Source organism: Pelodiscus sinensis, chromosome 9 (assembly GCF_052426305.1).
Source record: "Pelodiscus sinensis isolate ZL-2025 chromosome 9, ASM5242630v1, whole genome shotgun sequence".
In the NCBI taxonomy this organism is placed as follows: Eukaryota; Metazoa; Chordata; order Testudines; family Trionychidae; genus Pelodiscus; species Pelodiscus sinensis.
In genome coordinates this window covers 37,574,089-37,587,729 of record NC_143060.1, presented here as the reverse complement: position 1 = coordinate 37,587,729, position 13,641 = coordinate 37,574,089, and the positions used below count along the sequence as shown (strand labels likewise).

At 41.8% G+C, this 13,641-nt stretch overlaps 1 protein-coding gene across 2 annotated transcripts in view; it reads left to right on the top strand.

Annotated features, from left to right (window-relative positions):
- ARHGAP29 (Rho GTPase activating protein 29) overlaps positions 1-13,641 on the top strand; it is a 78,492-nt gene that overhangs the window by 30,622 nt on the left and 34,229 nt on the right. The gene's annotated exons all lie outside the window — the stretch shown is intronic.

Below are 13,641 nucleotides of genomic sequence, written 5' to 3'. Positions count from 1 at the left end.
CTTGGCTACACGGGAACACTGTTGACTCATATCTAGCTTCTCATCCACTGTAACCCCCAGGTCCTTTTCTGTAGAACTACTACTTAACTGTGGTTGATCCCCAGCTTGTAACTATGCTTGGGATTCTTCCGTCCCAAGTGCAGGACTCTGCACTTGTCCTTGTTGAACCTCATCAGATTTCTTGTGGCCCAATCCTCCAATTTGTCTAAGTCACTCTGGACCCTATCTCTGCCCTCAAGCGTATCTACCTTTTCCCCCTAGCTTAGTGTCATCTGCAAACTTGCTGAGGGTGCAATCCATCCACTCATCCAGGTCATTAATAAAGATATTGAACAAAACCGGTCCTAGAACCGAACCTTGGGGCACTCCGCTAGAAACCAACTGCCATTCTGACATCGAGCCGTTGATCACTACCCGCTGGGCCTGGCCTTCTAGCCATCTTTGTATCCATCTTACTGTCCATTTATCCAATCCACATTCCCTTAACTTGCTGGCAAGAATATTGTGGGAGACCGTATCAAAAGCCTTGCTAAAGTCAAGGTATATCACATTCACTGATTTTTCCCATGTCCACAGAGCCAGTTACCTCATCATAGAAGCTAATCAGATTGGTCAGGCATGACTTTCCCTTTGTGAATCCATGCTGGCTATTCCTAATCACTTTCCTCTCTTCCAAGTGCCTAAAAATGGATTCCTTAAGGATCCCTTCCATGATTTTTCCAGGAACTGAGGTAACACTGACCGGCTTATAGTTCCCTGGATCGTCCTTCTTCCCTTTTTTTGAAGATGGGCACTACATTTGCCTTTTTCCAATCATCCAGGATTTCTCCCGATCTCCACCACTTTTCAAAGATAATGGCCAAAGGCTCCTCAATGACATTTGCCAACTCCCTCAGTACCCTCGGATGCATTAAGTCCGGACCCATGGATTTGTGTACGTTTAGCTTTTCTAAATAGTTGCTAACCTGTTCTTTACCCACCAAGGGCTGTCCATCTTCATCCCATCTTGCGTCACTTGGTGCATTAGTCTGGGAGCCCACCTTATCCGTGAATACTGAGGCAAAGAAAGCATTGAGTACTTCAGCTTTCCCCACATCATCTGTCACTAGGTTACCTCCTTCATCCAGTAGGGGCCCCACACCCTCTCTGATCACCTTCTTCTTGTTAACATGCCTGTAGAAACCTTTCTTGTTATCCTTCACATCCTTAGCCAGTCGTAATTCCATTTGTACTTTCGCCTTCCTGATAAACTCCGCTCCCCCCGGCATTCTCGAGCTATACATTTAAACCCTTCAGCTACTGAAGTGGTCTCCAACCTTTTTAAGCACAATATCACTTTTTGAATTTCAGTCCAGGATCTACCTCAAACCCAAATACCCCTGCTCCACCCCTTTGCTGAGGCCCACTCTGTGAAGATGGGGTATAGGAGAGGGGGACAGAGACATCAGTGCCCCCACCTCTGTTTCCTCCCACCCCTGCACAACAAGCAGGAAGGTCCTGGGGCAGCTCTGGGCAGGAGCAGCTGGGCAGTGGTAGGAGGGGCAGCTAAAGTGCCAGCACTCCATAGTCTCCCAGCCAAACCAGTCAGGGTCATCTGTGAGAGGCTTTAAAATCTACCAGTAGATCCTGATATATTGGTTGGTGACCCCTGAGCTATTGAAACACATGATGGCAAACACCTTTTTAAATACATCATACAAGACTCAACATGTGGTGTTTTCAGGCATAGTTGAAAATCTATAAATGTACACCTCATTCATTCAATAGGGCGTTCAAGTTAAAGAGGAGAGATCTTATTCTACTAGCAAAAAGACATTTTCCTTTACTTCAGTTATTTTTAGGGGGCTATAACATTAGGCTTAATACAAAGTTTCTACAATTTGAAAATACCTTAATACAAAGTTTCTACAACATAAAGCATTATAAGAAGACTACGTTATAAGGCTAATACAAAATTAAAAGACTTACGAAGTTGCTATATTATAAAATGACTAATACAAAGATTTATCAACTCCATCCCTATCCCCACTGCTGGAGTGGTCCTCCCTGGGATCTAGCTTAATCAGTTAACCTGTTAAATTTTAGGCTTAACTACTTAGCTGATTCGCCAGGATTTTACATCCCTATTTTTCCACATCATATTTACATGAAGGAGTCCCAGAAATAGACTTATTGACACTGCCAAAACCAAGAAATGTTCCCGGTTCTGCTCCAGAGCTAGACTGGATCATCGTTACCTTTCTCTTTCACTGGAATACAGGTCTCTCTTATGCCTTTCCTCTAATATCAAAGGTCTTGCTTAAGATAAGGAAAAGATCAATGGCTATTCTCATAGTTCCCACCAGCCAAGACAAACATGATTCCCATATCTTATTCTGTTAATGATCTGCCTGCTGATCACACTTTAGCCCTTCCTCATCTCCTTTCTCAGAACACTGGACAGATCCATCACCCTGACCTGCAGGTTCTTGTATCCAAGGCATAGCACAATGATGGTTTGAAATGCTGGAGAGTATTGTTTAGAGGATGTGAAAGAGGTGCTGTTTATCTAGCAGAAGAATATACATGAAACACATTATTTAAAAGAGGGGGAAAAAAACAATTTTGGTGTTACTCAAAACCTGTTATTCCACATTCTCTCCTGCTGGTGCTAGACTACATCCTAAATCTAAAATAGGATGTCTGTATTCAGTATAGGTACATCTCTCAGCCATAATGGCCAATTATCATAAGATACACCTACTTCATAGTCATACTTGTCCATACAATTAAAACATTTACCAAGTGAATGGGTAACTACATCCCAGAAATCAGATATCCTACATCAATATAAACTTTTCCCTCAAATGTCTTGCAAAGCCTCCTTATGAACCCATTGCTGCTTGCTCACTTACACAGCTATCTATAAAAATGGCGTTTTTAGTAGCCATCTTGTTGGCTGGAAGGTTCCAAGAAATAGGGGCGCTAACAACACACCCCTGTTTACACTTTTTTTCCACATAAAGTTGTATTGTGATCACACCCCAATTCACCCTGAAAATATCTTCCACTTACACATAAACCAACCTATACTCTGCTCAACTTTTTTCCCCAAACCACCTGGGGTGAGAGAGAGGCAATATTACGTACCCTTGATATCAGGAGAGCATTGGCATCCTATTTAGATAAAACTCAGATTTCAGAAAATTTTATAGACTATTCCTTTTTTACTGCAGAGAGATCTAAAGGCTCCTCAGTCACTAAGCAAAGACTCTTTAAAAGGATATCAGATGATGTTGATACCTGAAGTGCAAATTCATTCCACAAGATCTGTTTCCATGTCCATGACCTTCATCAGAAACCTCCCCAAACAAAGAAGAGTGGTTTATTCACCTTGTGCACTGACTGTGGGACTTTGGGGTGTGCTCCAAGGGATTGGGGGGAATATGAAACTTTGGCATGTGAGGAAGGGGTTCAGAGCCCTTGGCTTGGGGAAGGAGAGAAGAATGGGGGATAGAGTAGCAGAAGTTGCAGAGAATCCCTGAAATAAAGTGCAATGGAAGATGCACAGGGAACTAGGGAGGAGAAATGCAAGGAGCTTCTGGTATGTGTGGATCCCTGTGCGGCTATGCATCTGTATATGCAAAAATGAGCTGTGGATATCTATAGGTGCTGGAACCAGGGGTATGGGGCGTGCTACTGCATCCCCCTGGCTTGGTGATTTCCAGTATACACAGGGTTTACAATTTAGTTCGATGGCTCTCAGCACCCCCACCATACAAACTGTTCCAACATCTCAGTGGATATATGTAATCACGTTCATGGCTGCAGGTATCCACGTATATAAAGCTGATATCTGTGCATTTGCAGAGCTCTAGGTATTTGCAATAAGCTTAGCCTATACCAGCTACAAATGGTTTCTCTAGACAAACATTTAATTTGCAACAAGCTCGGGTATAAATCTAGACTGTGCAAGTGTGCAGTGCACTACAGGTCTGTATGTAGTCTACTGCCATGTACTAAAAAAAATCTGTAGTGTGCTTTGATCAAAGTTTTTAGTGAATGGCAGGAGGGTCCTCATGGGCACTTACTACATGGCAAACTAGTGTTTTGGAATGTTATACCCCAGCTTTCCACAAATGGTGTTCATACAGACAAGCCTGAAGTCTGTGCCCTCCTGGTAAGTACTCAGAAATCTGGAAATGGCAAAGGTAAATTTGGGTGCATAACTTTAACCCATTCACTTTGGAATATGCAACTACAGTAATTTCTAATTATATTATTGTATTCTGTTTCTCACATGTAATTAAATACATAATTTCTTTGCATGCCAGTTTCCCCCTAAGAGCAATGTGATTTTTTTTTTTTTTTTTTTGTAAGACTCTTTAACTTGATCATATCAAAACCTTTTTTTCGGTAATGAGGTAAGTTTCTGTTCCCAGCAATGGCTTTTCTCTGCAAGACTTCATCTTTCAACCCCTAGATATTTAAAAAATGATTAGAGACTGTTTTATTGTAATAGGAAGTGTATCCCTTTTCCCACTTGGCTGTCTTCCTGCTCAAAAGCAGTTTGTTCCTTTTTTTCCCCGCCACCCTCCCAAAAATCACTTTGGCACAGAGTCAAGGGATCTTGCCTCATGAGTCCCTAACTCAGTGTGACTGTGGGGGTGGTTGGGTTGCAGAATGGGAAGTTCCTGGGAAAACTACTGTCTGCGAGAGAGAAATAGAAACTTGATTAACTGTGCCCACAAGCTTATAAAGGCCGTTGTGAAAACTGTAGCAAGTTGTGTTAATATGACGACAGCAGAATAACACTTCGTGTCACAATCTTTCAACTGACTGGACTTTTTGCTGGGTAGCAGCAATATTATTTTGGCCTTCATTGAAGGTTATCTTATCCATTCTCTATTATCATTATAGTAAAGCATTAACTGTATTTTTAAAATTGAAAAATAGGCTGGGTAGGATCAGAGGTTCAAAATCCTGAAATACCTCAGATGTTAAATTAATGACTGATGATCTCCTTTGTAATGCCACGTGAATGGTAGGCACCATAGATTGCCTTAAAACAACAACATTCACAGTTAAATATGTGGCAGCATAAACATATTTTCTCTCTTCTGTTAATTTCCAGTGGTTTTTCCCTCTGCGTGATTTCTGTTTCCTGTTCAGGGAGCTAACTACATGTTGTTGGTTTGATTCAGATTTATCTTGCACATGGACAGGAATACCTCTTGCACTTTAAATTCACGCCCCAGATTAATCTGAATTAATTTTCAAGTGTAGGCAATCCATTAGTCATTGTATGGTGTACAGATACAGGCAGTCCCCGGGTTACGTACAAGATAGGGACTGTAGGTTTGTTCTTAAGTTGAATCTGTATGTAAGTCGGAACTGGCGTCCAGATTCAGCCGCTGCTGAAACTGACCAGCGGCTGTCTACAGGAAGCCCGAGGCAGAGCAACTCTGCCTTGGGATTCCTGTAGTCAGCGCTGGTCAGTTTCCGCAGCGGCTGACTTGGGGACGCCTGGCACAGAGCAGCTGGGGCGCTGCCGGGTTCGTCCTGTAGCGCCCAGAGCGGCGCTGAGGGACCAACCGGCAGCGCCCCAGCTGCTCTACCACAGGCATCCGGAGAAAAGCCTGGTCTGCTGGCGGGGGGGAGGGGAGGGGAGGAGCGTACTAGCTGGGCCCCCCCCAGCAGACCAGGGAGACGCAGGCGGCGGACCGAGACGCACCGCGGTCCCGCTGCCCGGGTCCTCCGCAGCTTTGCTCCGCGTCTCCCTGGTCTGCTGGAGACCAGCAGACCAGGGAGACGGGGAGCAAAGCCTCTGAGGACGCCGGCAGCGGGACAGCCACGGCACGTCTGGGCTGTCCGCTGCCCGCGTGCTCCCCAGGGAGCAGACCAGGGAGACGTGGAGCAAAGCCGCGGAGCACGCGGACAGCCCAGACGTGGGGAGACCAAGGAGACGCAGAGCAAACCCCATTCGTAACTGCGGATCGGACATAAGTCGGATCCGCGTAACTCGGGGACTGCCTGTACATACTTGTGCATTAGGAATCAATACAAACTAGTTTGCCTTTGTATATATCTCCATCCAAGTATCTTGAAGTGTCTTCTCATAGTTATTAAACTTTTCAAAACTCTACAATGTCAAATACTACTATCCTTAGATGCACCAATAAGAGTTGCTGTGATTGCTTGTCTGATAGGACTATTTTTTTAGGACTGTTTCCTAGATCTTTAGTAAAGAACAATTGTAGTATTTTGATTTGGTCATATATTGTGCTGATCTGTAGCATTATTGGGAAAATTTCTTAATGTTCTCGAATTATTGACTTCAACTGATCCTGACTTCTGGCAGATTAGACAATAGTCTTGTTAGTGTAGCTGATGAGGGAGAATTCAAAAATGGAGGATATGCTAATCTTGGACATCTTCCAAAACCTGCAGATGCCTGGGTTAGGCAGCTTCAGCAGAGTTTATTGTTGTACATTCAGCTTGCTTAGTCTGCAATGCTGATTGGGGAGTCTCATAGTCTGGGTCCGGTGCAGATGAGAATGCTGACCGTTTCCTACATTAAACGTTATGAGAGTTGACTGAGTTGGTATGAATGAGACTTCAGAATTAAGTTGCCTTGACATGGATCTGTTTTGGGTCTATGCTGATCTTCTGCCATGTGATCTATATGGTATAATTGCTTATAACTTTGTAATCTTTCCAGGGAATTTAATTGAAACAGAATTTACTTGGTATTGGTGTCGTGTGTTGGGGGAGGGCAGCCTCTGCTATCCATTATGCTGGAATGGGAATTTCTCCTAACTCAGAGCAATATTACAAATCTCTCTTCACAAGCGCTAGCGTCTAAAAAAACTAAGCTGTCTAGATATGTTTACTATGTTAACTTTTAGAGTATACCTGTGAGTAGAGATAATAGGCCTTGTGGTAACTTTGAATCTATCATGTTCAACTTTACATTAAATTGAAATCTTCATGGAAAACTTTGGGTCTGAATAGTGTGGAAGTTACTACCTAGCTTATATCTTAATAATATAATAGTTCATGTGGATGTTTAGCAATATAACCTTGGATTAAGATCTCTGCACCAAATCCACAAACTAAAATTTATTCTAATATTTGTTCTTCTGTGTAGATGGAAAGGGAAAAGGTGGGAAACATGGTAGCCCACATTACCTTTTTCCTTTGCTGTTAAACAAAGCATAATGTAGTAAGGAATGTAACACTATAGCCATTTAAACAGGTAACTACTTACCAAAGTTGATAATTGAACGAGACTGGGAAAGTTGGTAGTAGAAATTCTATTTTTATCAACTTGGCATATTGCACTTTTGTTTCTTTCCCTAGTGCTATACATTTTCCCCAAACGTGGTTCCCAGTTCAGCTCCTGAGAGCTGGCTGCCACCCTGCACTGTTGACACTGATAGAGGCAGCAGTGTGCACCTGCTCCCAGGGAGCTGGCTGCTGCCTAGTGTGTACCCTATAATGTAGTCTTAACTGTAATCTCTGTTCTTGACCACTTGTGTAACCTGTTTTCAAAAACACTTGGAATGTATAGCTTTTCATAAAACATTTGGGCCTGGTGAAAAGCTACATGCGGGGGGCGAGGGAGAGCAGTACCTGACCCTGCTGATACAACAATTCTTTTCCTTCTATATGATATGTAATGGAAACTGACTAGGCAGGAAGTTGTGTTGAAGATGACCAGCTTAATTATGGAACTTTATTTTGTTTTCTATGAGTAAGATCCATAGTGGCAAAGCCATTATCGCCATCTGTCAGCCGACGGTCAGGGCAGTGTGTGCGTGTATGTTACACCCAAGTCTTCAACTGCTGAGACACAAAGTCTCGTTGCAGTGGGCAGCCTAGGAGGCTGGAGGGCGCCCCAAAAAATAGTTTAACGTCTGTGACTTTACTGCTAGGACCGGGGTCCCGTCGCAGAGGGCAGCCAACAGGCTCTCAGATTCCCCGAGTTTATAGGAAGAGCTTATTACACCTTAGATTTCAGCTGCTAGAATTCGTAATTCCTTCGCAGCGGGCAGCCTTGGGGAAAGACTGAAAGATGCCCCAGTGGATTGTGTCACCTGGGTATGACACAAATCCAAACGCCCAAGCTCTCCCTATATCTGTCCCTAATGACCGGCTGAAGTTCTTTTAAATTGTGCTTGGTTCTGTTACAACAACTGAAGGAGTCAGGTTAAATCTTAAACAGTTACAGGTTTATTGAGGGAGCTTATAAATCATATGGTTGCAATGGCTATTGTTCTATTTCTTAACTACTAGCAAAATATAGATCTTAAAAATGGTTACAAAGAAGATAAAGATAGAAAAATAGAAATAATGGTACCAAGTAACAGCTTACTCTTTCTATGTGTACACTTAAGACAGAGGACTACATCCAGGTACAATTTTTACCCCCTTCTGTGCCTCTCGACTCCAGCATGTCAGGCCATGGCCAGTCCCTCAATTCCTAGGAAAGACGAAAATACGAGGTGGGCGTCCCCATAGAACCTCGGGAGGTCAAACACCTAACCCGACCAGCAGGTAGAGGTTAGAATGACACTCAAAAGAGTGTGTTGCTGTACCACCTTTATACTCATGGGGTCACGTATTGCTCTTTATCTGTCATGCCAAATGGGGCTGGTCTGTCTTTTGTGAGACCAGTTCTTATAAGGGAGTTGTGAACTTAATTTACACTTGTAAGAGCGATAACTAAATTGGAATTACTGGGGATTCTTTTCTCAGTGGGAAATTCCTCTCCCAGGGACTGTGTGTGTGTTCGAATCAACATGGGTGCCAGCCGGGGCAGTTCTTGCAGCCTCGAGGCCAGCTTATTGACTTAATCGCTCTCTCTCCACATATCTGTTTTTTTCAGCTTCTCAGGATCAGATGAGCCAGCATAGACTATACTGATTTTACTGCTCCTTCTCTGCCCTGTATGCTTCAGAGAGGCAAATAAGATGGATGAGATGGGGGGAGGGGGGCTGTCTGGCTATACCATCTAATCTTTATTAGATAAAAGCTTGCCTTTGAGAAATATGTGCAAAATGAGAAAATAGGATAACTTGTGGGATTCTGATGCTGGTGCATTTGGAACTGGACCCACACTGATAAAGAGCATGGGGCAGTAGCCAGCTCCCTGGAATCAGGGCTGTCAGCCATGCAAAGCTTTATACTGCAGAACCTGCAGCCCAAGTTGGTGGCTTGCTTTCCTGAATAGGGCCAACAGTAGGAGCTGGCACATGCTGCCAAAGAGTGTAATCGTAATGGAAACCAGTCAACTGATGCTAATCAGTTGACTGAGACGGTTACACTCTTCCATCCCTAATCACAACCCATAACAATTAAGACGAGGCTTGAACTTGATGCAGTATTCATTGATGGTAGACAGTCTCCTTTGCCTGCATATAGATAAGGTAAACGGAATGGGAGGGAAGCAAAGGAAGAAGGCAAATTGAAAGCAAATATGCGATGCTCTTGAAAATGGCGTGAGATTGAGTCAGCATAGAAACTTTTTGGTTTTACATTGTCCTAGCTGTTGTCTCTTCATTGGAAACTATATTTTTTGTTGTCTAAGTTGGTAATTGAACTAGACTGGGAAGGTTGGTGGTAGAAATTCTATTTTTATCAACTTGGCATATCGCACTTTTGTTTCTTTCCCTAGTGCTATATATTTTCCCCAAACAGACAATAATACAAGAGACTTCCTGTCCTAGATAAATTAAAATTGCTGACTGCAGTTCAACTATAGTTCATGATGGCATTTTTCTGTCAGTATTACTTTCATCACAGATCTTTGTTTCCAGTATCAGGTATAGACAATACATAGTTTTTTCAAATGTTTTTGTAAATAAAAGAGTGTAGAATCATAATACGGAGCCACTGAACAGAGCTTTTATGCTTATGTTGTCGGATAAGTCTAATTTGATTTTAGCCAAATTTCTCTTTCAGAGAGACTTTTACATGCAAAATGTGTTCATACTGTGATGTGCTAAAGTGTAGACTTTAATATGTATTAGAAACTTGGGTTTGGCATTGGGATGTAATAGGGTAGTCGATTAATTGATAAACAAAAGCTTATAGGTTAATGCTGTAGACGAGGGATTCCCAAACTTTTTGACACAGGGACCAGTAAATCCATTCATGAGCTTTTGGAGGACGGGTAACATTCATTTGCATATTCATTAAGCAAATTATGAATATTCAAATAAGTTGTTTCTGGTCCTCCCAAAGCCCCCAGTGCCAGCTTTAGCAAAGCTTTTGATACCATCACCCACAATATTCTTGTCAGCAAGTTAAGGGAATATGGATTGGATAAATGGACTGTAAGATGGATAGAAAGCTGGCTAGACCGGGGTTTCCCAAACTTTTTATTTTAGTTGGAACCCATTTTTTTCCAGTACTGTTTTTTGCAGCCCAAAAATATAAACGCATATAAAAAAATAATTAAAAATGAATACATTTTCAGTGTATGTGCCCCAGCGCCACATAGGCACTCCAGGAGGCGGGATCAGGAGCAGATTGGGGTAGGGTATCTGGCTAGGAGGGAGATGGAAGGAGGGGTAGGGTTGGCAGGTGTCCAGTTTTGTACCGGACAGTCAGGTATTTGAGGGTTCTGTCTGGGAAACAAATTGAGAAAATACCGGTATTTTCTAATTAGGTAAGTTCTATCAGTCCGCAGCAGCGAACTGCCTGGCTGGTAGATGTGCTCACCCTGTGTGAGTGTGTCTACCAGCCAGGCAGTTCGCAGCTACTCGAGGGAGGGTATGGGGCGGGGGACAAAATGGAATCCCTAGGGCCCGACTCACTCGTATGCCTGGGTCTGCATGTGCCCAGGTCAGTCCCGCCTTCTGATTCACTAGCCCCCACCCCCTCTTATTGGATGGTCAACACACTAATCAACTAGTCAGTCTTCCCCCGTCCCCCTTGGGCTCTTGTACATTTCAAAGGCAGAATGCCAGGTGGCACTTCTGCCTTTGAAATGTTGCAACAGCCAGGCAGGCTCTTAGTGGCTAATTGCCTGATTGATTAATCAAATATTCGATGGAATCCCATTAACTATTTGATTACTTGGTTAATCTACTTTTAACATCCCTACCCCTGGGAATTATAGAATAGTTGAGTAACTGATAAGAATTCATGAGGTTAATCGACCAGTCAGTTAACGATATTTAACATCCCTAGTTTGGCACCAGTTATACTTCCAACTGTCCATGTAATTTTTGGCTTGAGATATAATCTGTTTTTACAGGTTTTATTTTTAAAAGTATGGAATGTGGTTTTGTAGAGACTGATTCTCTAGGCTCCAGATTGCTTTAGATTAAAATAAATTGCATGTTAATAGTGCGGTACTCCCTGGGCATTGTTTAGGTACTGCTGTATGAACCACTTTTAGTTTCAGTATATGTCACTATTGCACTGCTATCTATTTTTTTTCCTATTGTTCCTTTTCTGTAGCTGCTCCCAGTCTTAAATAGCAGTTTCTGTTAAGTAGTTAGAGTGAAAGTATAGCTTTGATAGATTGATGACTGAACTGGTTACTATGATTCTGTAGTCGGACCTTCCTTCTGCATAACACAGGCCAAAGAATTTTACCAGTAATTTAATGTTCACCTTATTTCTAGTCTGAATTTGTCAGCTTCCAGGTGTTACATTTTTTTATATCTTTGTCTGCATTTTTTTTAAAAGTCCACTACTGTGAGAACTTCTTTTGTAGATATCTATAGACTAAGATATCTTTCACAGTTAACCTTTCAAGGATAAACGAAATAGATTAAGCTTTTTTAGACTCATTAAAGAAGGTTTTCCAGACCCAGGCAAGTGTGTGAGATTGCAGATTTGGGTAGTTACTTTTCCTGCACAAAAGGGAAGACCTGAAGTTATGATGAAACTATGGAATTCAGTTAACGTGAAACATGAAGCATTGAATTTCTTCAGAGAGTCTAGAATATGACTACAGTTTCTATATGGGATCTGCTCACTGTGGATGTGGAACCCAAAGCTTTTTGTTTGAGCTGGAAACATCTTTATCCTGATATTGGAACTATGGACTTGCTATTTTCTTCTGTTAAAAAAAAAATCTATGATTTCTGTGTGATAGAAAATTAATCCTTCTCAATATACCTCACTAACCCACCAACATCATCTTGGTATTTTAACCCAGAGCAACCTTTTATAGTAAGGCTAAAACTGTTCGTTCTAAAACTACAATTTAGGTAACATTGTGTTGATTTCTGTTATTTTGATGGTAATTTGGCTTCCCTTTCTGTTCTGTGTAGAAGTGAATCAGCTTGTATTAGATATTTTTTTCTTTCTCATAAACTAGTCTTTCATGAATTTGACAGCTTTTTTTTACCACAGGTTGCAAACTGGCACTTGTGCACATGCAGCTTAAACTTTGTGCACCAAGCCATTTCCGTAATGAAACGGAAGAGTCTGTGGTTCAGCTTGTACCGTGCATGCAAAAACCACCTATAAAAAAGCTTAAACTGCATACCAGGAGAACTATGCTGTAAAAAAGGCTTGTATGCCACTTCATAGCCTTGCTTGTTAGTCCAGAAAAACTAGTAACTAATTAAGAACCTTTTGGTTGATGCTTGGGCTAAAAGCTACCTAACCTTAATATGCTTTCTCTTGCACTAACTTGCTACTATGCTTCTGGTTGAAGCCATATTTCAAATGTATTTTGAAAAAAGAATGTTGCTTCATCAGGCTTTATTCATATATTAACCTGAATCACTTCAAAATAAAAGCAGATGAAATAGATTCCCTGATACTGTGGGAAGGGACCAAGAGGGACATGATTTAGGCCTGTTCATTTTCTTAGGTATGAAGACCCTCCATCATGTCCTCTAGTGATTTGGTTGGAATTCTTTTTGGGAGATTATTTTTTTAAATCTTGTAGATAATATTGAAGCAAAACAAAAACAAAACCCAGTTAAAGTAATTACACACAAAAAAGATGCATCTAGACAGCATCCTAAACTTGAAATAAGTTACTCAGTTTGCGCTACGCAAATTGTGTATCTTATTTCAAATCTGTTCCAGAATACCTCATTTTGAAATTTTGCATGTCTACACAGTGCCAAATTACAAAATAATGTGCTATTTCAAGCCATCGCTTAACCCTCATGCAACTAGGTTTCCCAAGATGACAAAACCGCACACCTCTTATTTTGAAAAATATTTTGAAATAACGGGCGGCTTGTGTAGATGCGGGGTAGCTATTTCGGGATACATCCAGTATCCCGAAATAGCTGTGGAGTGTAGATGTACCCAAAGCAATTTTTGTTAGCTTAGAACTAACGAAGTTGAACGGCTGGTTTCAGTAACTTTCAGTGCAATCTTAACCTTGCAGGGACGGCAGCCCAGAAGATTTGAATGTCACTGAGGAATGTCTATATTAGGAAATTATTTAGAAATAAATAAATTTGAAATAACTCCCAAAATAATAAAATTGAAATAGCATGTCCCCATTACAGGGGATCTTTGAAATTAGTCTGAAGCAGGCTCTGTTATTGTGGATGCACTATCTCAACTTAGAGCACCCGGAAGCACTGGGGAGTAATTACTACAGGGAGCAGTTATTTTGAAATAGCAGCAGCGGTGCGTCCACACTAATGCTATTTCAATGTAACTATTTTGAAA